A 26,855-nucleotide genomic window follows, 5' to 3' on the forward strand; every position below is an offset into this window, starting at 1 on the left:
GAAAAGAAAATTGTATATATTCAAAACAAAGGGGTTAAAGCACCCATAATAAGCTAATAGAAAAACTGAAATTTTTGAATATCCAAATACAGTTGAATATGCATGCAAATACAGCATGATACCAAATAAGGCAAAAATTATTTGCATTTAGTTTTTATTTTGCACTTTCCCTTCCTTGCTTCCATATCCAAACTAAGTATGTTTGTAGGGGAAGAAAAATCTTTCCTTCTACCCTTCTGTGTTCTCAGCTGGGGCTCCTGCAACAAAGACAGATAAGTAAGGGAAGAACAAACAGAAGTTTGTTAACATGTAAATCTTGTAAATGCATGGGAGAAACTTGGGGAAAGAGAAATAACAATTAAAAAAGGTGGCTTAGAACTCCTGCTTATATAGCATCTTCAACAAAAAACCAATAAATCTGTAGAAAATGACAAGACAAAGAAAGCAGTTTTAGGCTTCCAAGGGCGGCAGACTACATGGGAAGAAACTAATGGAGCTAAGGTCTGCTTGCAGATTCCTCAAGTGCTGTCCCTGGGCTAGTAAGAGTTGAGAATCATCTCCAGTAAACAAGAATTTGTATCCTACCTTTAGGCAGAAAAGGTGGACAGGAGAGAAAGCTTTTCTTCTGTTTGCTGCTTCTTAATTGCCTTCAGCTCAAAATAATTTTGGCAAAGAAGCATGTTTGGGGGTCACACATTCTGGTTTCCTCCCCCTTAGTTGTAGGAATTATTTCCTTTAATTGCTTTCTTGAGTCACTTCATATTTACTTATTGAATTAAACTGGGTTTTTCTTTCCTTAAGGGGAGATGAGAAAAAGCTTGATTGGTGTGTAAGTGTGTGTGCGCAGCGTGCGTGGGGGCACACTCTTCGAGGTGGGACACGTGGAAATGTGGCTAGTAAGTAGCAGGGATATCTCAGTTCAAAGTTGTTTCTCTTACACCAGTGATTCTCAAACTTTTCTGGCGTCAGGATCCATTTTGCTCTTAAAATATATTGGGTACCGTAAAAAAACACTTGTTCTAATGGGAATGTATGTCAATATTTATTGTGTTAGAAATTAAAACAGAATTTAAAAAGTATTTATAAATTCATTTAAAAAATAATAAACCCATTGCATGTTAATAGAAGTAACATATTTTTATTAAAAAAATTCATTTTCAAAAACATTTAGTGAGAAGAATGTCATTGTTTTGCATTTTTATCAATCTCTGTAATGTCTGGCTTGGAAAAAGACAGCTGGATTCTCCTGCTTCTTCATTTAATCTCTTGTGACATCACATGTCCTGTAGCCTCTGGAAAACTCCACATGTCAAGTACAGTCATGAGAGTATGGGAGTAAACAAGGCAAATAACATCTTAGCATTGTTAGAGTGAGAACTGTTTGTACTTCAAGGATCTTAGTGAGAGAGGGCTTTTATCTGCCCCAAATCTCTTCTCTGGGAGAGATCTTCAGCCCATGTCAGTAGGACCAGACTCAAGTCACAGCATGCACCTGACACACTACCCTGTTTTACAAGAGTACCATTGAAAGAGAGTCAACAACCCTCCCTGTTTTACAGACTATTTACCCGATAAAACAACTGGAGCTTCAGTAATGCTGGGGAAAAAGGATATGAGGCCAAAGATTACAAGGAATGTTTATATATCTAATTAACATTTGTCCCCAAAGCCTTAAGAATATATTTAAAACTGGATTTTAAAAAACTTTTATTAAGGACAAATTACTCTGAAAATTGACCCCAAAACACTAGGTGTCACATTAGCAATCAAGGGAATAGTCCCCTGACCACGTTTTTCTTGAATTAACATCAAAGTTTCCACTGTTTTCCTAGACAACAGCAGCTAATCATTAAGGGTTCGTTTAGGGCAGAACATGGTCTTCATTCAGTCATGCCCAAAACAGTGCGTTAATTTCATGTAATTATGTGCAGAAACCCGGTATTGTGTGTAAACGATACTGTTTCTCACCACAGAGTTTGGGAACTGGTGGTAATTGCAGTCCAGAAAAGGTCTAGCTTCATTTAATAGAACACATAAAGCCTATTTAAGGAACGAAAAAGTCAGTAGGTTTTGTTTGTGCATTGGTTCTTGAGGTTAATTACATACTTTCTCAGTGAGGGAAGAAAATACGTTAAAAACCAGAGCTAAATCCCAATGGTAAAATCCCTCCTTTCCCACACTCCAGGAGTTCTTTCACGTTGTTTCTGTTTCCGTTTAATCATGTTTACTATCACCCTGTCAGTGTAGTGCAGAAGATATGTGATTCATAGGTATGGAATGCTCTTCTTGAGGGCTTTACTGGAACTAGTGGTACCCAAGAAGGGGGAGAGGAGAGTCAAGGAGCTTGTTGTCTAAATTTAGAGCAAAGTAACAATATGCCCTGTGGGGATCCAATAAATAAATACTGCAAAAGAACCTACAAAAATATAAGTTGTTTTATTATCAACAAATGTTTATTGAAGACCCACTATGTGTTCCATCAGCAGTTATCATCAAAGTGCGCTGTGCTGGGCAATGTGCACTATATACCAAGGTATGAGGTGCCCTTCTGTGCTGGAGTTTTACACTCTAGTTGCAGAGATAAGCACACAAGGTAATATTAGATCAGAACAGAGATGCAGCAGATACAGTATTTATTATTATTATTATTATTATATTGCATTATTATTATCATATTAGATCAGAGCAGAAGTGTGGCAAAATATTCAAAAGCCTGAGAGATCCCTTCTGCTCTAGGCTGAATGTTTGTGTCCCCCCAGAATTCATAGGTTGAAACTGAATTCCCAGTGTGATAGTATTTGGAGGTGGGGAGTTTGGGAGGTGATTAGGTTCTGAGGGTGGAGCTCTCATGAATGGGATTAGTGCCCTTTGAAAAGAGACCCCCAAGAGCTCCCTCACCCCTTCTGCCATTTGAGGACATAGTGAGATCCAGATGGCTGTCTCCGAACCCGGGAGCAGGCCCTCACCAGACATTGAATCTGCTGGTACCTTGATTTTGGACTCCCCAGCCTGTAGAACTGACAAATGAATTTCTGTGTTTATAAGACACCCAGGCAATAGTATTCTGTTAGAGCAGCCCAAACCTCCAGTCAGGGGTTGCCCCAGGCAGCTTTGTGGATCTGGTGTGACCTGAATACTCAAGGTCTGGAAGAGTATGGTCCATGGAGTATTATTAAAGCCAAAATTATTATTGACAATTTCCTGGCCCAAAACTAGGTTTGTGCTTATGTTAAATGTCTTAAATACCTAGTAGTATAAATTTCTGTATACTATCCCCTACCAGCCCCCAAGATTTAAAGAAGGAGAGAACCAAAGAATTTCCACTGTGAAATTTAACAAGTTAAAGTGTAAACGATTCATAAACATAAGGATTTTATTTCCCTTCAGAGTCTCCAGCCCGAGGAGAAGTTATGTGTCTGGTGCAGTTTGCTGTTTGTCACAGGAAGCATGTTAAGGCTAGGAGTGAGGTTGGGGAGACCATTTGACCAGGGTCCTGGCACGGTCTTCTCTTTCCCGCATGTTGAGCTGATTGCTGTCAAGAACACTTTTTGCTATTGAGCAAATTTATGGTCATTCCATTTAGTTTGATTAAATAACTTTCTTTGGGGAAAATATTAGACATTGTTAATTAGATGTTTCTCTAGAAAAGTCTAAAGGAATCAATTCCATTTGGTGTTGTGTAGTAAAGAGTCTAACTTTTACTGCAAAAAGAGGCTTGGCCTTGTCCTCAGCTTCCTGGCAGGAGAGTTTTTGTTAGCCTGGGGGTCCTGGGCCAGCAGATAGTCACCAATGATGTAGGGTGGGGGGTTTGAGGCTGTATCAGTGGACCTCCTGAAGGGCTGGAACCTTTACCCACTAGATAAAGACTGGGCCCCTAGGCTTGGGCAAATACCTACCTAGGCTTGGCTTCCTTGGTTGGGGACACTCAATGCATTTTGTCACATATCAGTGCCAAGAAAGTGACAGTGTCATGACTCCATGGAGAGAGGAAACAGAAATTCTGCCTTCCGTACTCTCTTGAACTCTGCCCTGTATATTTTGTTCTCTGCCTGAATCTAATCTGTATCCTTTAGCTGTATTAAAGCATAATCATAACAGCTTTCAGTCAGTTCTGTGAGTTCTCCTGGCAAATTATCAAACCTAAGTATGGTCTGAACCTCTGAACTTGCAACTGATGTCAGAAAGGAGGCAGTCTCTTGTGTGTTCTGCTTCTTCTAACTTTTCAGACAGCTAAACTCTCACAGGTATAAAGGCACATGTGTATGGCTTGCAAAAGTCCCCACCAGCTCAGCTTTACTGCCTGAAGTCTATCAGCCCTGGCCTAACCTCATAAAATGCAGGTAGAATATTCCTACCAATATTTTGGTCAGGAGAAATCACATCGAAAGGAAGATTAAGGGCAGTTTGGGAAAAGAGGACACATACACAGACAAAGATGTCCATCAAAACATTTACCTGAAGAGTGAATAGAGGACTGACTACATAAACCATGATATTCCATAGAGTCAATGTTATTTTAAAGATTGGATAGATATTTACATCCTAACATGAAAAGATCTCCAAAATAGTTTATTAAATTATAAAAGCAAAATACAAAGAATTAGCTTTTTTTAAATTGAAGTATGGTCAGTTTATAATATTATGTCAATTTCTGGTGTGCAACATGTTTCAGTCATACATATACGTATATATATTTGTTTTCATATTCTTTTTCATTATAGGTTACTATAAGATATTGAATATAGTTCCCCATGCTGTACAGTAGAAACTTACTTATCTAGTTAGTATCTTCAAATCTAGAACTCCCAATTTATCCCTCCCTACACCATTTCCCTCCAGTAACCGTAAGTTTATTTTCTGTCTGTGAGTCTGTTTCTGTTTTGTAAATAAAAGTTCATTTGCCTTTTTTTTTTTAGATTTCACATATGAGTGGTATCATATGGTATTTTTCTTTCCCTTTCTGGCTTACTTCTCTTAGAATGACTATCTCCAGGTCCATCCATGTTGCTGCAAATGGCAATATTTTATTCTTTTTTATAGATGAGTAGTATTCCACTGTACAAATATACTACAACTTCTTTATCTAGTCATCTGTCAGTGGACATTTAGGTTGTTTCCATGTCTTGGCTATTGTAAATAGTGCTGCTATGAACATTAGGGTGCATGTATTTTTTCCAATTAGAGTTCCCTCCAGATATATTCCCAGGAGTGGGATTGCTGGGTCATATGGTAAGTCTATTTTTAGTTTTTTGAGGAATCTCCATACTATCTTCCATAATGGCTGTGCCAAACTACATTCCCACCAGCAGTGTAGGAGGGTTAGCCTTTTTAAATTTTTACTTTTTTATTAGTAACCCTAAAGCAAAGGAGTAAATGTTTAATGAAGAAGTAAAGAAGTTTAAACAGTTTTCTTTGGTTGGGGATGTGTGCTAACTTGGGCATGCGGACTTGCTTATCTGGGGACCCGGAACTGTGAAACAGAAAAGGAAGAAAAGCCAGTCCAGAGTGTGTTAAAGAGGAAGCTACTCCCACAGTCCATGGTGGTTCACTCCCCTCTGAGGACCCCCTGAGAAAATGTAGAACACCTTCCCAATTGTCAGCCCAAGGGACAGGAGAGGGGAGCACGTATCTGCTGCACACTCCCAAGTTCCCCTTGGCTGGCCAGAGTTTGTCCACAGGTGTGAACTCCCTGGCACTTCCAGGCTTGTGGCCACAGTAGAGTGTCTGGGCAGCTCCCTCCAGCATCCCTCCAGGTGGTGGCAGGGCAGAGAAGCAGGGCTTCTCTGTCAAGTTAGGGCTGCACATGCCTGGCTCTCACAGCTATGCCTGGAGCAAACTGTGGGCTTAGAGGATGCCAGTTCACAAAGATCTCTGACATGGAGTAGGATTCTGGAATTAATCCAAATGCTGGACTTCCTAGAAGATGTAGAATTTCTGGAATCCCAGGTGCAATTGTGACCTGGGAAGACTCAAAGTCATACCTAAGATGACTGGATCAAGGGGAGGTCACCGTCGGGCTCAGTGCCCTGCTTTCAGTATTTCTCCCCGCCACTCTGGCAGCATCTCCTCCACATCCACTGACAGTGGGTGCGCTCTCCTCCACAGCTGTTGCAGATCTTGTTCCTCCTTTTCCTCTCCCAGACTCTCCCTAGAGAAGCCCAGGCCTAGGAGGAAGACCCACACCCCATCCCCGCAAGCCTAGCTCACCTTCCACACCCTCCAGAGACCCTGACTGCCGCACCACTTAAGTGGAAGGCTCTTGTCTCTGAAATTCTTTCATTGCCCGACTACCGATTCTGTATTTAAACATACACAGCTATGAATTTAGGTAATATTTTGGGGGTTATATCTTTTACATCTTGTATCTTCAGCTGGAGAGTTAGTTCTTTGAGGACAAGTCATGAATTGTGTTTCTTTGAACCTATCAATACCAGGTAGAGGAATTATGGGTAACATATTCAATAAATCCATGGTTGATTGTTGATGCAGCCCCATTCTGCAAAACTCCCAAGAGCAGCTAGTTTCAAGGCAAATGAATGAGAACAACAGAACATCCAGGGTTCACGTGTAACAAAGGGACTAAATCTGCTTGTCCTCATTAAGGCAGTGAATAGATGATGAGCCAGCTTGAGTAAGCAAATTCCGCTATTGACCTAAAGTTCATTTTTGCAGGGAGATTTCTGGTAAAGTCCTAAGCTTAGGACTGCCAAGATAAGACTAGCCAGTAGAGAACACGACAATAAAACTGAAATGGGGGAAATATGCCTTAGAACAAAGAATACAATGTACTTGCTTTATGAAGTAAAACTCAAGTCATGAGTTATAGAACAACCAATACTTTCTCCATCCTAACCTTAATGTTCAGATCCACTTCTTGGGTAGAGGGTGGCAGCAGACCAGTATTTGCAGCCTCCTCCCCTTCCTCGATCACCTCTGTGAATGTAGGTGGCCGTGTGACTTGCTTTGGTCAATGAAATGTTCATGGAAGTGACGCATGTCATTCTCCAGCAGAAGTGTTTAAGAACTGGTGGCCAAGTCCCCAAGCTGTCTTCCTTTGCTGCAACAATCATGGGATCAGGTATTCAGATAGAGATGCAGCATAGCTGGAGCAGGAAGATGGAGTGCATTCACTGAAGCCACACTTACTGAGCACCAGGCATGTGCAAAGCACTGTTAGACACTGGGAATATGCCAGCGCACACAGCAGTCTCTGCTCTCTGGATTTTCCTGTCTACAAAGCAGGCATTTATTTTTGATTTATATAAATCAGCATTTAACTCTGGCTGTGACTCATATTACAAAGGGAGATAGAACATGTCAGGAGAGCACATTACATGGACATCCTGAGGTCTAAAGGGAGGGTTGATTACCAACAAGCAGGAGTTACCAGTTAAAGAATATTCCCAACTGGGGTCCTGAGGGAGAGAAGGGAGTTGTGAATCTGAAGAAGAGAAGGCCAGCTTGATTAGACAAGAGAAAGTGAGGGCAGAGTCCACCAGGCTCATGAAACACGTAGAAACCACATTGTATGGGCCTTGTGGGCTTTGTTAAAGATTTCAGTCTCTCACTCTAAAACTTATTTGGGTATTCTTGAAACAATTAAGGGGTCGTGTATGACCCTCCTACCATATTTTTCCTTACTCCAGCAAGCCTCGTGAAGTGGCAAGAGTTCTTTCTTGCTGAGATGGATTTAAGCACGTTGAGAGACTGAGCAGGTAACCCTGCCATGAGGTCCGTGAGTAGTGTCTCCCACTCCTCCAGTGGCTACCACTACCTTCTGCCATCCCACAGTATTGGGCGAGATTCTTCAGAAGAGACCAGGATCTGCTCTGGCTAGATCGGAAGAAAAGGATTTGTTATAGGTACTGAGTCTCTTATGGAATCATGGAGAAATGGATTCTGAGCTGGATTACCAGGAAGACCCCAAAGCCACCCCATATTGCTGAGCCACCAAGAAATCTGCTTCCCTGTCACAATGAGCCCTCTGCCTGTTGCAACTGGAAGCAGATGCTGCAACTGCTGACTCAAAACAACACAAATCAGGAAATTGGATGTCACATGACCTGCCTCTTCCCCCACATACCTCGGTTGCAAATTCAAGGCTTGCACAGACAGAATGGATCAGCAGAACTTAAATCACATCCAGAACCTAGCTTCAGGGGCGGCTGGGAAAAAGTGTTTGAAGTCTGTAGTCTCTGCAGTAGGGAAAACCTGCTGGAAGGGGATTGAAAGAGATACTGAGCATATAATTCATGATGTTCATCACACCACATATCAAAAGAATCCAAGTGAGTTGTCTGCTTTCAAAAGTCTTCCAATTCTCACTTCAGCTCTTTGAAACTGAGAGAGGTGATTAGGCAGGCATCCTGACCCTGGCTGATTAATAACAAGGGAAAGAAAGTGCCGGGCTATTAAAAAAAGTTTGTTTCTTTTACTCCGCAGCTGGCTCCTTGGTTCCAAGGACACAGCCGTACAACAGGACGTTTTGTGTTCCACAACTGCTGCATCAATCCCAAGGACAGACCTCAGTATCTCGTCCTTTGTTCTCTGTTTTCTCTGCCGAAGTTTCTGTTTTAGGGCTGAACTCCATGGGAGGAAAGAGCCAGTGATAGAAGGTGATTGGCGCCACCGGAATGAAGATTAACAATGGTAGAATCTCCCAATAGAAGACCCAGCAGACTGACTAGGGGCTAGAGCTGTCTCGGCCAGCTACCTGGCTGATATCTTCCCGCTCGAGTGTTTTCTTGTTGTGCTTCCCCACCCCGCTTCTCTCTCTGAGTAATAAAGCAGCCTTCTTTTCCACTCTGTCCCTCTGCCTCTATTGAGAATTCTTTCTCAGTTGGCAGACAAGGATCCACACATCTTGGTGGGGGTGCTTGCCCACCCATTTGGTGGGCTTTCCAATTCGGGGGTCTCTCTATCCACTAACAAAACCCTATCCTTATCTAAAGTGCCACTTTCCTTGTCTAGTGCTAGATCTTCCCATGAGCATCCAATTAGCCCTAACGGTTGAAAATGTTGGAGTAAATATCAGCTACCCAGTAGTCCTGGTGGTGATGCTGATCATGATGACATCAGAATCTAACATTTATTGAGTTCTTGATATGTGATGGGCTCTATTATAAGCATTATCTCACCTAATCGTCACAAAATACTCTGCATTATATATTATTATTATTACTTCTATTTTACAGAAGAAGAGACTGAGACTTACAGGTTACAGATGTCCAGGATCATGTGACAAAGAAGTAGCTGAGAGAAACCTAAATACAGTAAGTAAGATGTTGCTCAGGCAACAACTCTTATTCTTTTGTCTACTATTAACCTCTGTATTTCTGAATAATACACTTATACTGGTTTTTCAATTTTAGATATTAGCTATTGTCTTTCTGGTAGGGCAGATGAGAATTTATTTCTATAAATCTCTACAAATTTCCCCTTTCCACAGCCCTTTAATACGGCTATTCCAGAGTTTTGTTTAATATGACATTTACTGTTTTATTGTTATGGCTATGTAAAAACTGTTCACAGCTTCACCATAAAGTATGCCAAAAATGTCTATACATTTTTTTCTGTAGTTAATAATAGCTTCATTTTTTAATAACAGCTTTATTGAGACAAAATTCACATAAACTATAATTCACTCATTTGTTGTGTACAATTCATTGGTTTTCAGTAGATTCACAAAGTTGTGCCACCTTCACTACAAACAATTTTAGGATCTTTTAATCACATCAGAAAGAAACCTCTTATCCTTTAACTATCACCTTCCACACTCCCGCTTTTCCTTGCCCCTCTTAGCCTTAAAGCAATCATTAGTCTACTTTCTATATATATTTGCCTATTTGGGCTATTTAATACAAATGGAAATTTATACATGGTCTTTGGTGTCTGGCTTCCTGCACTTGGCATAATATTTTCAAGGTTCATCAATGTTCTAGCATATGTTAAGTACTTTTTTTAGGACCAAATAATATTCCATTGTATGAAATCACATTTTGTTGATCCATCCATCAATTGAAGGACATTTGGATTGTATTTACCTTTTGGCAGTCTGGCAGTCCCTCAAAACTGTTGACAAACAAGTATCGGTTTGTCTTTGCCTATCTTCATATCTCTCATTTTCTCTCTAATTCTTTTCGTATCATGGAGCAGTTTTTAAACGTCCACACATTTTTTGATGCTCCTTCTTTCAAAGAGCTGAACTTTTTCCTCACCTGGCGTGTAGGCTGGGATTTCCCTCACCTTGTGTACATGCTGGACTGAGTGACTCACTTCCAACAACTAGAATATGGTGGAAGGGACGCTGTGTGACGAGGTCATCACAGGCACCACAGCTCTCTCCTTGCTCTCGCTCTGAATCGTGTACTCTGGCAGGTCAGTAGCCGTTTTGCGAGAATACATCAGGCAGCGCTATGAGGAGGCCCACGTGGTCCACCTCAGGGGAGGAGGGTACAGGGGACTGTCTTCCTAGTTCAGTGGCCTTGCTATTATTATAAAGAGTTAAACCATATTGCCTTGAGCTTTTTGAAACTATCTTTTCTGCCCCTTCCCCCACTTTGTATGCTCTTAGTGTCTCTGCGCAGCTCCATTTAGGTCCTACCGCCAGCAAGGTTCTCTCCGTAAGGGACTTCGTCCTGGAAAGGAGAACCAGCTGGTTAGTTCTGAGATTTAGTAGGGCCCAGACTGCCCCACACCATTTAACCTTTCCTTTGCCTTCACTCTTAGAAGCCCTTTCCAGCTCTGGCACTGTTCCGCAGAAAGCTCACTCAATTAGCTTTCTAGACTGAGTTTAGTATGTTTAGATTTTAGGCTAAGTACCTTTGCGAGCTCGATTTTGAGTTTGCTGCTGTTCAGTGCCGCCGGAAGACCCTTCGCCTGCTTCCTGCTTCCTCCTGCCCACTTGCTGATGCCACGTGGGTCTCGTTGCTGTCAGTCAGCCCTTCCCTTGTATTTCGGAGTTCACAGGATACCTTACTACTTTCATAGTAGATAATTGTTGTGCATTTGTTGTGGTGCTGGTTACTGTTGGAGGATTAGGTAGATTCAAAACTGCACGATTGCCACTTTAATCTTGTACAGGAATTGTCACATTTTTAATTTCCTGAAGTTCCTTTGTTCTCTGGATTTCCCGTTTCCTTACATCTTCTGATTCTTGGTTCACGCACCATACATCATCTTTTAACTCCCTAAGTATACTAGTGATTTTAAAAATTCTTTTCTTCTCCTTACATTGTCCTTATTTTCTCCAAGTTCCCTTTTTTCTTACCGTTTGTGCATCTCATTTTCATGTCTGAGTCTTTCTCCAGCTATCTTGAGATCTTTGGCCCTCTAAGCATATACAGAACTAGGCGTTACATTGGGAGCTCTGTGTATATACATAGGACCTGTCAATCAGTGGGCTTCTCTGTAACTGCTTGGGCAGCAACAGATTCATCTAGCTGAGGGACTCTACACAATCAATACCTGTTGGTTTTTTCTCTTGGGTTGGCCAGCTTCCCAGATAGGTGTCCTCCAACAAACCTCTATTGGGTAGGGGAAGAGGGTGATTAAGCTTGGTTGCCAGTAAGTTCTCAGAGGAACTGAAGAGGGGCTAGGGAGGGATCTCATGGTTTGATACACAGATTTTACTCAGCCTTCCTATCCAATAAGGCACTCAAACATGACCAGTGTCTCTGAATCCAAATCCTCTGTGTTTCAATCTGTCCTGAAAATAAACTTTCTGTTTTTTTCTAGGGTGGGGACGAGGGAAGTCTCCTGTCTGCCTGGGGGTGAGAAATGGAATTTAATAGTTTATTTTCTTACACTTTTAAACTAATCATCTTGTCTTCATCCCTACCCACCCATATCCACCTCTTCCTTCAGAGTTACCTGGTACAATTACTGGTTCACTTCCTAAATTTGGGGGGATTTTGAAATTTGAAAAGGTTGTTCCCCCAACCTTTGCAGGCACTTGAATATAAAGTCAGGTAAATACACCCTCATGCTTGCTAGATTCCAAAATTTTGTTGGCATCTATCCAGTTCTCTTTATCCTTACAGACTTACGATGTGGTTTCTTCCTTCAATTCTTTAATTGTTTGAATGGGGTTCAAAAGGCATGGCGATAAACACTTTCGTTTTACCTTTGCCATCTTTTTAACAGAAGTTTTGTCATCCTTTTGATAAATCCTTTTTCTGCTTAAATAAACTGAGAATAGTAATGTTAACTAAAATGCTAGAAATATACCTACTCTAATGTTTTCAAGACAAGGGTTCTGAATAGGTCTGAAGTAAACCCATCAGACATGTAACAAGACTGCATGCCACCAGAATGTTTTACAACTCAGTGATTGAAGTAGGTTTTTTAAAATTACCTAAAATTTTTATTTATTCTTATTAAAACCTGTTTAGGCATGGAGTTTCAAAAATCATGTATACATGTACATACATAAGAAGAAAAATAAAAGCAGAACTTGGTTAAGGTATTCCTAAAAATATTTACATTTAGAGTCCTTGCCTTCTGAATCACATTTTAAAAATATATATATATTTATTTTTAATTGTTGTAAAAAAAAAACCCCACATACCATAAATTTTACCATCGTAACCATTTTTAAGTATGCAGTTCAGTAGTGTGAAATATAGTCACATTGTTGGGCAATAGAGTTCCAGAACTTTTTCATCTTACAAAATTAAAACTCTGAGGGGAGGGTATAGCTCAAGTGGTGGAATGCATGCCCAACATGCATGAGGCCCTGGCTTCGATCCCCAGTACTCCATTAAAAAAAAAAATTAAATCAATAAACATAATTACCTCTAATCCTGCCCCCCCAAAACCTAAACTAAACCTCTGTACCCATTAGACAGCAGCTCCCCATTTCCTCCCCACCACAGCCTCTGGCAACCATGGTTCTACTACCTGTTTCTGTGAATTTGACTACTTCATATACCTTAAGTAAGTGGAATCAGAGTATTTGTCTTTTTGTGATGGCTTTTTTTCTCTTATGTCCACAAGTTTCATTTATGTTGTAGCACGTGTCATGCCTTTTAACGAAGAAAGTTTTGTGGAGAAAGAAAAGTTTTAATAATGTAAGTTCTGTGGACAAATATTTTAATGAAGTCAGTTTTGAAGAGAAAGAAAAATGCATTTCCCTTTAACAAGCAACACTGAAAATGCGAGTCACTCTGAAACAGTGGATCAAAAATCTTAAGGCCTTTGAAAGGGTTCCTCAAAAAATTTAAATATATATTAAGCCCAAACTTAGGAGGGCAAAGAAAAAAAAGATACCCTTCAGTTTTGCAAGCAAATAAAAATCACTTAAGTGTAAGAGACATAACATGTCGAATAGTTATTATCCTTGGGGTTTCATGGCAAATAATCCCACCTGCTGGCAATACCGTAAATATCAACAGTGGCCACTCAAATGCCAGCATCATTTTTCCCAAAGGGCTCATAAGTGAGTGCCTCCTCCCCTAGGAGAAGAGGCAAAGTCCCAGTTTTGAGCTGCTGTGGGCTGGTTGTCATGTGATCAGAACATTTCCCCAAATTCCGCTTCCAGGGTTTACCCTCACAAAGTAAAACCCAGTGCAGAAACAAGATTTGCAGAAGCTAGTCTTAAAGCTTGAATTGGTTTGGGAAGCCTAAGAACCCGTTAAAGTTTGTTTATAAAGAGGCACTTCCCAAATACATTGGGGGGGATAATTAGATTTTATTTATATATCTATGTATTTTTATTTTACTTTTAATGGAGGTACTGGGGATTGAATCCAGGCCCTTATGTATGCTAAGCACATGCTCTACCACTGAGCTATATCCTCCCCTCTCCAAATACATTGTGAAAAAAATTTTCTGAAGCATGAGCATGCTCACCTACTGCTCAGCCCACTGAGTATTAAGAAACAGGCAGATGCATTCCCCCAACACTCACAAGTCTGCTTCTTCACGCTTGCTCTTTTTCTGATTCTCTAGTAGCCTCTCAGTTGCTTCCTTCCCTTGCCTTCTTCTCCTTTCTGCCTTCCGTATTTTGTTTCCTCTTCTGTTCCCTTGAGTCCTGTGTAGTTGCTGGCCTTCCCTGGCTCCCCAGCCCTTCCTGTCTGCTCCATAGTGCACAGAGAGTCCAGCGGGGTGTCACAGCTGGGTGGGGTTTCACTTGGGTAAACCACCACATCCTGGAACACCATCCCGCAGTGTTTTCTTAAGACTTGGGAGCTGAAGTCACATCATTTAAGCAGGGAGAAAAGGTGAAACCATTTACGCTGGCTAGCTCTCCAGAGAATGGCTGTGTATAAATCTCCAAAAGGTGAAATTAAGTGGAAATGACTACGGAGGTAAGTCTAGGGTCAGGGCTAGAGGACTAGCTAAAAGAAAAGGGCACCTGGGGTGATGGTGGCATCAGGATGGGCAGCCAGGGCTGCAGGTTGTGGCTGGATTCACGAGCTCTCTTTCCCACCTAACCTACTGAGGCTGGGTCAGCTGTGGGGCAGTGGCTGGGACAACTGTCTGGTTCCACTTCTATGTGTTCCTGGGTAAATTAGAACTGGATCTATCTCATTTGAAAAAAAAAAAAAAAAAGAAAGAAAAAGAAAAGGATGCCCAATTGTGACTTCCGAAAAAGTACTCTGGGTGTATGGGACATTCTATCCCCAGGCATGAAGGTGGGCTCTGCAAAGTTATTTTGAAGGTCGCCTGTGTGCAAACGGTTTCTTGAACCATTCTAGAATATAGTATCACAGAAAGACCTATTTTATAGGGAGGAAGCCATGAATATTGTAATTTCAAGAATATCTATTAGGCTAGAAAGGGAAAGAAAAATACCACATGATATCACTCATCTAAAAAATATGGAATCTAAAAAAAGAAAAAGAAGACACTAATGAACTCATCTACAAAACAGAAACAGACTTGCAGACATAGTAAACAATCTTATGGTTACTGGGGTAGGAAGGGATACATTTGGGAGATTTGCAAATATTAAGTAGTATATGTAAAATTAAAAAAAACCCTACATTTCTTCTGTATAGCACAGGGAACTATATTCGGTATCTTATAATAACCTTTAATGAAAAAGAATACGAAAATGAATGTATGTAAGTATATGCATGACTGGGACGTTATGCTGTACACCAGAGACTGACACATTGTAACTGACTATACTTCAATTAAAAAAAAAAAAACCTATTAGGCCCTGGCCTAAGGACAGAATCTAAATTTTATTAACAGAATCTAAAATTCTATTTATAGTTTTATCCCTTTAGTTTAACTTTTTAACCCTCCCTTAAAATGTAAGCAAATCCCTGGAAGGATAATAGAGTGACCCTTATGAATCTGGAGCCTCAAATCACGCCAGGCCTGCCCCTAACCTCCATGATCTACATCCTTCGCTCCAGGCAAACTGGAATTCACTCCTAGAGCCAGCCCCAGGCTCCTAAAGGCCTTCATGCCTGAAAGCTTTTGAGCCTGTTTTTCCTGCCCGAGTCGCTTCCCTCCCTTTCCTCTTTTTGGCTATCTCAGTTCTTCAAAATCCAGGCAATGTCACTCTCTGTTCAAAGGCTGTGCTCCCAGCCAGACTTAATCCAACTGGGGGTTCCCTGACTACATGGGTCTCTCCTTCCTGATGGCCCTTGTAATCACTGGCATCTTTCCACCAGCTTAAGACTTCATCAGTGACATGAACTGGGTCTTGTTCTCTACTGAATCTCCTGATTTGGTAAGAACATCTGGCCCATGGTAATTTCTGTTTGTGGAGTGAACTAATTCTTTACTGTCAATGTGTTTTTAATGGAGTGGGGGTGCAGAGCTGGAGTAGAGAAGGTAAAAATGCCAAGAGAAGAAGGTAAAGAGAGGAGGCTGGGGTCACTGGAGGCAAACTCCTCTAGAGGACAGTTTTGCAAAACGCCAGACAGCTTAGCGGCAGGCCAAGTCCTCTTATTCTCTCTCTCTTAGAAGGTCACTCTAGTTGATAAACACAGCATTTATCTAAAGTTCAGAGTTCTAAGTGTTGTTTTGCAAATCATATAACAGGCTTCTCTTTTTCATTTTAATTTAGGTGTGTTTACATTACATCAGACATTTCCAGATACAGAAAGCAGCTCTACAGCTCTTAAAAATATTCACTAAATGTATAAAATTAACAGCTGAATATGAAATAAAGCAATATTTAGTAGTGACAGTGTTCTCCCAGTAGCAAATGATCCAACTTATTATTTAATACTGACAACTAGATAAAACATTATCATGTTAAGCATTGCAAATTACTGAAATTACACAGAGAAAAAAGATAAATGTATCAACTGCCATTGAAAGCTCAAAAGAAGCTATTAATAAAAATACTGACTCTCGAATGGCTCTAACAGAGCTAAGCTCCAGTATTTTTTCTGGGTTTATTTGATTTTTTTTGGTGTGTGTTTTGTTCCTAAACCACGTGATAAGCTTTAAAACATATAAAATATTGTAGCTTTCTGAAGAGACACAAACTAAAATTATGCTTAAAAATCTGGTTTACTTGGATAATTTCTGCTGTGTGGCATTAGTAAATATATATATATAAAATCTCAGCTCTTAATAGCACTGAAGTTCCTTGTGTGTGAGCAACAAAGGTACTCAAAATCCTGATTGCTGTGACAAGCTCCTTATTTGTATGCCCAGATGGCATCCTGCCCTTCGGTGATGATATCTTCCACTTACTGGCCCTATGTGACCAATTCCAGGGAAAAAAAATGGGACAGGACTTGTCTTTCTATATATTTTCTAAAAGTTATTATAACCATTGCATTAACTGTATGCTCCAAATGTTCATTAAAACAGAAACCAAATCAAACCCTTTTTACCTTTAGTAATCACGAGGAAATCTGTACGTGTTTATATAATACATTGTCCATACTGTTTTAAACTAATAATAAACCAAAATTAATTGATTAAAAAAGGTAGCTCTCATTGACTGCTGAAATTTAAAATGTATTGACACATTTAATGCAATTGCCAAAGTGATGTTTAATGAACTGTATCTCACATAATAAAATAGGGCAAAGTTTAAAACTCAAATTTGCTTTGGATTTGTATCTGCTACCATCTGTTGGTTCCCGGATCCTGGGTTACATAATTCTTATTTTTACGTTAAACATTACCAGCAATAAAAACAGGAAGAAAAGGGGAAACAAAAACTCGTGTAGGAAAGTTAGGATTTCACACAGGCTTGACAGTCTTATTTTCTTCTCAGAAATCCTAGAAAACAGAAAACCACAGGAAGATGTCTTATTTGAGAAAGACTCCCTTCAACTTGTTATGAGTCAAACAGGGAAGAAAAGTTCCTCAGACGGAGAAAAGAAACAAAAGCCCAGACTTCATTTGTCGACAAATTCCTCAGGGGCTCAAAACTCAAGTCCCCCAAAGCTGAAAGTGGAAAAGAGAGCAATGAATGACCTTAAAACAACTGATTTCCAAATCAGTGAGGAGACACTGAAGATAGCCTCCTTAGACCCTGGTAAACTTCTGACTGCTGTTATTTCTTTATTTTTTAGAATAATGTTCTCCCCTAAAAAGATCACATGGGTTAAAAAAACTAATACTGTAAGTCTCTGTTCTAAACATTTATTTTGTTGCCTTAAATTATTTAACTAATTTGCTCGTTTTACTTTTAAATTATCAAAAGTAATACGATATTACAAAAGGTTTACAGAAAATAACTTACTTCCTTTTATTCTAACACAAATGGTCATTTCTTCAAGATTCTTTTCAGTCTTTTATTCATATGCCTGCATTTGTGGTCAATCAACCAGTCAACTAACACTGAGCACCTACTCTGTGCTGGCCACTGTTGTTAGAAATATAGCCAAGAAAAACAGGACCCTGTGTACACAAAGAACCAAAGGCAGGCATAATTTCAGTGTGATAAGTCATACAAAGAAAAATAAAGCAGACTAAGGAGACAGTGATGGATGAGTTGGGGGTGCTATTTTAGATGAGGTTGGAAGGAAGGGGTCCCTGATTTGTTGGCATTTGAGCAGAGATCTGAATCAAGTCAGCCGTATAGAATGGATGAGTGAAGCCAGCTACATAGGTATTTGTGGGAGCAGCTTTCCAGGCAAAGGATCTGTAAATGCAAAGGCCCAAGGTGGGAGTGAGCCTAGGGTGCTTGAGAGTGAGCCAGGATATCAGGGATGCTGAAGCAGGATGAGAGATGGACGAGAGTCTCCTACTGAGACTATCAGAGAGGTAGCTGGGGCCAGACTGGACGTCCTTTGCACTGTTATAATAGCTTATAAAGCCCTCCTGAGCTTACATGGAGACGTGATCCCATTTCTGGGACACATTACTATACTGCTCAGCTCTCACAGTGCCACGTGATGTTCAGACACCTAATTTTAACAGTGGCATAATATTCCATTACATGCATATGCCATCATTATGTAACTTCCTTTTTTGCCCTTTAGTGAATATCTTTGGCTTTCCCTCTCCCCTATTATCTTCTTCACTGCATTTCAGGTATTTTTAGTATAAATTCCCAGAGCAGAGATTACAATTTCAAGGGTTATGAAAACAAATATTACCAATTCTCTCTCTAAAGTTATGTGTCATATACAATGCCATCAATATGTTATCAATTAGATTAAACATATTTTTTAAACACTTTGAGCTTTTTTCTTTTTGGTGGAGGGAGGTAATTGGGTTTATTTATTTATTTTTGGTGGAGGTACTGGAAATTGAACCAAGGACCTCATGCCTACTAAGCATGTGCTCTACCACTTGAGCTATACCTTCCCCCCAAACATTTTAAACTTTTATGCAAACATATACAAAAGAGAGAACCATATAAGGACTCCCCATGATCACCTCTCTCTAACAATTATCAACCAATCTTGTTTCATTTACACCCACCCTCATTTCCCTTGGTATTTGCACCAAATACCCAAAATAATATCATTTCACCAGTAAGCAGATTGAATATATTTTTGGAAATAGAAAGCTAAAAAGTCTGCCTTTAAAGGAGATAGTCTACCAGAAAGTTGTTGGTATTTGTTCTAAAGTACGTCTTCGAGCTTCGAGAACATGGTTAATGAATACCTATAACCATGATTAAATTAATAGTGCAAGACCGGCCAGCTGGTTATCCCAGCTGGGCGACACTGGCTGCTTAAGCCATGCGTTGCTTCTCTATTTCCATTTCTTCTCAAACTCAGTGGCTCCTGGAGTCACATTAATCCTGTCCCACAGTTGGCTCTGGGACCTTGTTCTGCCTCTCCATGGCTATCCTGGCTTTCCTTGTCTCTTGCCTGGACTACTGCCACCACTTCCCAACTGGTTTCTCTGCTCGTAGTCTTGCTCTCTTTCCAACCTGTCCTCCACACTGCCTCCGGGTCCTCTTTCTAAACCACAGACACCACGATGTCTCTCATTTGCTTAAAATCCTTCAGCGAGTCTTTCTTGCCTTGAAGAGAAAGTCTGTACCCTTAAGCATGGTCGTCAAGGCATTTGTGATAGGTTGAACATCTCTTCATGACCTCTGCCTTCCCCTAACCTCACATTCATCCTCTGTCCTGACATTCTGATACTTGCCATTTCTTGAACCGGTTACGTTCTGCCAAAGTGGTTCCCTGTGCCTAGAAACACCTTTCCTTGTGTTGCCACCCTCCCTCTGCTCTCCTTCCCCGTTCATCTCTCCCTTATGTCCACCCGCCTCACTGACTCCCACTCATCCTTTAAGGTGCAATTTATCCACCACTTTCACTTGGAAGCTTGCTGAGAGCCACCCACCAGACCCGAGGCACTCACTGTCACTACCAGCGGTCACGCTGCACCCGCTGCATGGCTCCACCATTGTACTTCCCTCTGTGCTGTGACCATCACTCTCTTGTTGGTCTCCTCCACTGGACAGATAGCTCCTTGACAACAGGAACTTGTTATCTTGGTTCCCGGACAGCACCACCCATGCAACAAACATGTAACAGCGTGTTATGAGAGCGTTGGGACTTTGGTTTGTGAACAACAGAATCCAACCCCTACAGGTTTAGCTTGCAAAAGAGCCTGATGAGAAGATACTACTTAGCTCACAGGGTCGCCTGGAGAAGCAAGAGCTTGCTTCAGTGGTAAAGCAGCCAGAAAAGGCCCCAAGTCGCTCCACAAAACTGCTCATGTGTGGTCACTTTCGCACCCCCAACAGAGCACCAGCCCTCCCACCTCAGCCAGCCTGTAGCAGCTCTGACTCATCTGTTTGATATTTTGAGCTGTGACATAAATATTCTTTGAAGAAAGGGTTTCATAGAATAAAAAAAGAAGAAATATATGGTCTGTAAGGAGAGGTCCAGGGGCTTCATAAACTGGTACTTATATTTATACTTAGGTGTTTTAATAAAGATTTATCACGCTGATTTATTTTGGTAATTGAGGAACTGTAAAATTAATATTCAGTCATTCAGTCAGTTATTTATTCATTCAACCAATATTTATAAAGTATCCTTCATGTAAAAGGCACTGCAGAGTTCCATCTTCATGACAGACCTCAGTAAGTTTAAGACACTATGCTCCTAAGAAATGAACCAGGCAGGAATTATAGTTTCCATTTTATAGATGAGTAAATCAAGGCTCAGAGAAGCTAAGTGACTTGCTTACCTGATGAGCCCACAGTTTGAAACAGGTCTTTCAACTGTGCTGCTTGGACTTGCCAATCATATCAAATATTACAGAGTACCCAAGTAGTGTGTGGTCTGAGAAGAGACTTCTGAATCTGTCAGGTGGTGGGTTGTTGGGCTGCACCCCGTCGGCCTGCAAGCCTTGTAGCTGCCCGGCCTTAAGGCCGAAGAAAGAGCCCGGAGACAGTGACAGAGACATCAGTGGTTCATTGGTTAGGGGACCTTACACAAAGGTCCTGGAGCGACATCCCACCGTGTGCAGCAGCCAGCCAGCAGAAGCAGCAGTCTTCGCTACTCTGGAGACAAGGATGCTACTATTTATAGGGAGAATTGACGTGAGGTGGGCTCATCAGGCACAAATTAAGCCCTATAATTAAGAGGATTGGATTCTCATGTGAGTGTAGCCAAGACTGGTTGAGCAGGGGATGCACAGAGAGCAAGAGGACAGTCATCTTGAGTGACCTGACCATGCATAGGTCATTGGTGGTGACCTTTGAGAAACAATTTATTTGGCTAGGTGAACGTGGCAACCGGAATGTAGAGGGTTAATTGGTGAATGTGATGAAGAAGTGGCGCCAGCGAGCACAAACCATTCTTTCCAAACATTTGACAGTAAAGGAAATGATTGACAGAACTGTGGCTTGAGGAGAAAACAATGAAGGTTTGGTGAGACTGGAACTTGAGCATGATTGTAGATAGAGACTATGGAGATAAAAAGGCTTAAAAACAAAAGAGACTCATAGACATAGAATACAAACTTGTGGTTGCCAAGGGAGTTGGGGGTGGGAAGGGACAGACTGGGAGTTAAAGATTTGTAGATACTGACAGGCATATGTAGAATAGATAAACAAGATTATACTGTATAGCACAGGGAAATAGATACAAGATCTTGTGGTAGCTCACAGCAAAAAAAAAGAGGTGACAATGAATATATGTATGTTCATGTATAACTGAAAAATTGTGCTCTATACTGGAAATTGACACAACATTGTAAAATGACTATAACTCAATAAAAATGTTGAAAAAAAGAAAGAGCGAGCAATAAGATACAATGCAGAGAAATTTTTTTAAGCACAACAATTTTAAAAAGCACACACACATAATGGGCTTTGGAGAAAGTGCTGGTTTCAAATTCTAACTCTTACTGCTTACTCATTAACAGTCTCTCTGAGTTTCAGTTTTCAAATCTATAAAATTGTGACCCTCTTGCATTAAGTTTACACAAAAACGTCCAGTACCCACTGGCATCTAAGAGGCAATCCATCCCATCCACAACTCTCCTCTGTACCACCCAAAATGAGGGTTGCCAGAAAACAACACCTGCAATATTTGGGACATACTTTTACTAAACAATGATTACTTGTTTACTTGAAGTTTCAGTTTAATTGGACGTGCTATTTTTATTTTTCCTAAATCTGGCAATCCTACCCAAAATAAAATACCTTGTATCCTATGTACCATAATAAAACTTGAAGGCCAGAATGAAGAGGTAAACGGTGGGTGGATGATGCTGCCTCCTACTGGTAAAATGTGGTAACATCATCCATCTCAGCAACATATACACCCTGTAGGTGGCTTTCTAAAAAATAGCAAGCCACCAGACACTGTGGAGGAGAGGTGGAGTTCTCATTGTCCCGCTAATATTTTAGTCTAAATTTACTACTATTGTAATGCCACTACCTTTTCATTTTCAGTGGTGCCAATATATTTCTTTTTCACTACGTAGTTTTATACTTTTCTGTCAGGGTTAGCAGAATGTTACCGCACATTCAGAACTTAACGTTTTCCTATCGGATTGCAGTATACTCTTTGGATATGTTTTAATTTGTACGTTTTCACTTGTAAAATTTCTTTAAAGTCACTGTCAGTACACGCCTATTCATTTTTCCTTACAAAAATATGATGTATTTTAAACCTGTCTTAAATGTTGGGTAAGGCAATGGCACAAAAAAAGGAACTCAATAAAATTATAGCTTTTTATTTTTATTTATTTGAAAGTTTTTAAATTTTAATGCTATCATGTTAGTAGGTAGGGTGTTACTACAGAGGAACCCGGTGGGGGTGCCACATAAGAAGTCCCTAATAACAAGGACAAATGAGGCTTTCTGAGTGTATTCTCCGGCAAGAGTTGAGAAAAAACTCTCACAGGCACTCCTCTCTCCGGATTTGTCAAGTGCAGGGTCTCGGAAATGAGCAGCGAATACTTCCCTCGCGCCCTATCGCCCTGAAGCTCATCGGTTGTGACTGCGAAGCTCCCCCTGCCTCACCTGCCTGGTTAGGAGCCCAGGACCTGTGCGTTGGCAGATGGGGTACAAGGAGAATAAATGGTTTACTGATAAGAAAACATAAATCAGGAGACATTTCAACATTATTACACCTGTTACAATTGCTTGGTGCAGGATGGCAAATGCATTCCCTTCCAGTACTGTATACACTACGGACAACCATGCATGCTTTCTCCCTGATCCTGGGGGATGCCTCGGGGCTACTTAAAGCCACACTCAATTGACCATAAGTAGCATACAAAATGACACCTGTTTATCCCTGGCTTGTGATTTGATAACTCCTGGAGAATATGCATTTTTACCTGGGGCGCCTGGACGCCAAAAACCTTAACCATGGAGTAGGTAACCCGCCGCAGAAGTTCCAGCCCAGCAGCAGACAGTGGAAGAGAGGCTTCTGGACACGGGGGACTTTCCAACACTCTTAACTCGTGTTAAATTGACTCCACACATTGAGAATGTACATCTTCCATGTATGCAGCTCATCACCCTGTTCCACCCCAAGGCAGTGCAAATCACCCCTAGGGTATGATCTCCCCATCACTTCCCCTGTTCTCTCCCAGCTTCCACTCTGCAGCCCTCAGATACTTTCCAGTGTGAAATAGCGTCCAAAATGTCAAGTTCCCCCCAACCCCGCCCCATTGCTCCCTGCTCCATCCCCGAGGCTGCGTCACTGTTATGAGCTGCCAGTGCCTGATGCTCTCTCACGAGTTCCTCCCTGCAGTGGTTGGTTTGTTGTATATGATATTCTTGATGTCAGAGTGAGCTTTTCCTCTGTGGTGGCCGGCGCCCTGCTTTGCCTCACTTGTACCTTTGGCCAAGCTTCTCAGCAATGCTGATCCCTGGAGAGGGTGGATGAGGGAAAATAGACGGACTGGTACAAATATTTACAACCACAAAAATAGCTCGTAAACACCACCATACTTACAGGTGTTTTTTTGTTTTGTTTTGTTTTGTTTTACAATTTTTGCTTATGATCACGGCTTCAGAACTCTGGAGGAACTGGAATTGCTGTGCCTGTGTACACAGAGGCTCGCTCTGCTGGCTTGGGCGGGAACTGGGTCCTCTTCTTCTCTCTGTTCATCTAATCAGTACCTGGCCCAGCTTTGATGTTCTATAAATGATGGTTATGGTGATTGTGAAATGAATCCCCTGCTTTGCAGACTAGTGATCAACCTGATCTTTGGGCTGTATTGTAACAGGAGAGGCACTTAGAGCACTGCCTGAACTTGAAGAGTTGAACTTGTCCTAGAACAGTAGTGGGAGGAAACTTGCCTCTGATCCTCCAGGCGTTGTGAGAAGGGAGAAGGATACAAGCGCTGGAACTCGTGGACTGTGTCCTCACATCAGGTGATGGGGCGTTTGTGGGTGAGTGGAATTTGGAATGTTACCGGAGGCAAGTTCATGTACCTGCTGCACCATGAGGCCAAACAAACTGAAACATCGAGGTTTGGAGCGAAGAAAGGTTTACCTGCAGGGCTGAGCAAGGAGGATGGGGCAGCCCGTGCCCAAGAAAACCCCAAACTCCTCGAAGGGTTTCAGCAAAGCATATTTAAAGGCCAGATAAAGGGAGTGGGGGTCGCAGGGTACGCGATCAGCTCGTGCACAATTCACTGATTGGTTGATGTTGAGGTAACAGGGCAGCCAACACTATCAACCTCCAGTAGCCAGAAGGTCTGGGGGCTACATGATCTCAATCATCAAGTAGTTAACTTTCTTCCTTTTGGTGGTGGTTGTAAGCACCTGAAAAACTCAGGAAACATACATGAGCTACTAATATCTGGGTACTTCAGAAAGGAGCTACAGCAGAGGGTATGGGGGAGAGATCTGACCCTGGAAGGCCCCACAGGGTCCTGCTTGGTTACAAGAGGAGTCCTTTTCAGGAAAAAATGTGATGACGCCCATGAATGGAGAGCTTGGGAGTCAAAGATGGCTGTGTCTTCTCTTACTCTGAATTGAAAGAGTGGCTCCCTCTATCCCAGGTCACACGAAGCTGTACTCCCCCTCCTGCTGCCCTAACTTTCACACCCAGCATCTTTTCTTTACTGAGTTGTTCTTTGGATTTCCTTCCTTCCAGGTCAGTTGCTGCCTATGCTGCAAAACCTTGAAGTACTTGATCTTTCTATTAACGGAAACATCGGTGGCAGTTTCAATAGTACTGCTCAGGGATTAAAAAGTACCTCAAACTTGAAAGTCTTGAAATTACATTCATGTGGATTATCACAAAAGAGTGCCACACTACTGGGTGAGTTAGCAATGGCTGACGTTTATACATAATTTTATTTTCTATTTAATTTTTTAAGCTGTTGGGAAATACAACAAAATATAAACAGTGGTTATGTTGAGAAATAAGATTATGGGTGATTTACATCTTCTTCACATTTTATTTATTTTCTATGTCTTTTACAGTGCGCATATACCTTCATGATTACAAAAATAACCTTTTAAAACAACTGGCTCTGAAAAGGCCAGGATATTTTAGGTTTGAGAGAAATACAGGGCAAAATAAAAGTTTCTGTGCTACTAAAGCTCTCCATTTTCCTCTTAACTTTTGAAAATGCCAGTATTATTTTCTGCTTAGTAGCAGGAAGGAATTGATCCTGAAATAAAGAACCTACCCCCTCCCCGCCCCTCTCCTGCCTACCACCTTGTAATACGTCAGAAAGGGATTTTGACCTTCTTTGTCGATGCTGTTTTAGACACTTGTGTGAGCTGAGGAAACTAGACAAGGAGCTGGGCAGAGGGCCTGAAGACTCCTCAGGGTTGGCAGAGGTGTCTGCTCACACGTTTCTATTCTCATATGCTCTAATCAAATTATGTTTTGCTTTCTTTTTGCTACACTAATTGCAGTCATTGCCCGAAAGACATGCAGAATTTGAAATCAATACTACTCCAAAAGAAGAAGTCATCAGGATGAGGGGGTCTTGAGTGGTGTAAATGGGGATGTTTTAGGTAATGATTCTTCATTTCCTTGGGCATCCCCATGAACTCCGTGAACACCTGTGCGGGTACAAAAAACCTATGAGCAGATGTTCATAGCAGCTTTATTCATAATAGTCAAAAACTGGAAACAGAGCAACATCCTTCAGTGGGTGAATGGTGAAACAAACTATGCAGTTTTACTCAGCAACCAGAAAGGAGAGAACTGCTGATACACGCACCACTCGCATGAACTGCCAGTGAATTCTGCAGAGTAAAAAGGCCAGTCCCCAAAGTTACATCCTATATGATTCCACTTACATGATCTTCTCAAATTTAGAGATGGAGAACAAAATTATAGAGATGGAGAACAGGTTAGGGATTGGGAGAGGGGTAGGTGGCAGGTGTCACTAAACAGCACAAGGGAGACTGGCAGTGATGGAACAGTTCTGTAGCTTGATTGGGGCGGTGGCTGCGCAAAAGCTACAGGTAACAAAACTGCATTGGATTAAACACACACACACACACACACACACACACACACACACACACACACACACACAAGTGCATGTATAACTGATGGAATCTGAATAAGCTCTGGATAGTACTGATGTCCACTGTCTGGTTTTGTTATTGTACTATAGTTATGTAAGGTGTCAACAGTGAGGGAGGGTGAAGGTGCATGGACATCCCTGTACATTTCTTTGGAACTTCCTGTGAATTATTTCATAATAAAAAGTTTTTAAAGTAGACATGATAGTACAATGAACCTCCGTGTACCTATCACATGCTTCTACAATTACCAACTCTGGCCAATCTTGTTTCATTTGGATCCTCCACACTTACCTCTCTCCCTGATACTGTTCTGAAGAAATACGATCCCAGGCATCATTTCATTTTTATCCATAAACACTTCTGTAAAAAAATCTTTATTTTTCTATGTAACCATAACTCTACAAATCAGTTTTGTGTGGTTGGCATCTAATTCCTAGAGATTTTCCTTCTTAATCCATCAGGATTCATTATCTCAATTCATACATTTATAGAG

The 26,855-nt window shown here is 41.2% G+C and overlaps 1 long non-coding RNA gene across 3 annotated transcripts; it reads right to left on the bottom strand.

The window, feature by feature from the left end:
* Positions 1-5,234: 5,234 nt before the first annotated feature.
* LOC116665295 lies at positions 5,235-14,043 on the bottom strand. 3 transcript variants are annotated; one of them, XR_004321841.1, is made up of 3 exons: positions 13,852-13,982; positions 8,084-8,214; positions 5,235-7,833 (listed from the first exon to the last, which is right to left on the bottom strand). It is a non-coding gene; the product is annotated as an uncharacterized LOC116665295 (long non-coding RNA). The 3 variants fall into 3 exon arrangements; XR_004321846.1 differs by lacking the exons at positions 5,235-7,833; positions 8,084-8,214 and adding exons at positions 9,652-10,637; positions 10,822-11,025 and having other exon boundaries at positions 13,910-14,043; XR_004321844.1 differs by lacking the exons at positions 5,235-7,833; positions 8,084-8,214 and adding exons at positions 9,652-10,637; positions 10,822-11,025 and having other exon boundaries at positions 13,852-13,967.
* Between the last annotated feature and the right edge of the window lie 12,812 nt (positions 14,044-26,855).

The sequence above is a fragment of the Camelus ferus genome, chromosome 1, assembly GCF_009834535.1.
Source record: "Camelus ferus isolate YT-003-E chromosome 1, BCGSAC_Cfer_1.0, whole genome shotgun sequence".
Lineage (NCBI taxonomy): Eukaryota > Metazoa > Chordata > Mammalia > Artiodactyla > Camelidae > Camelus > Camelus ferus.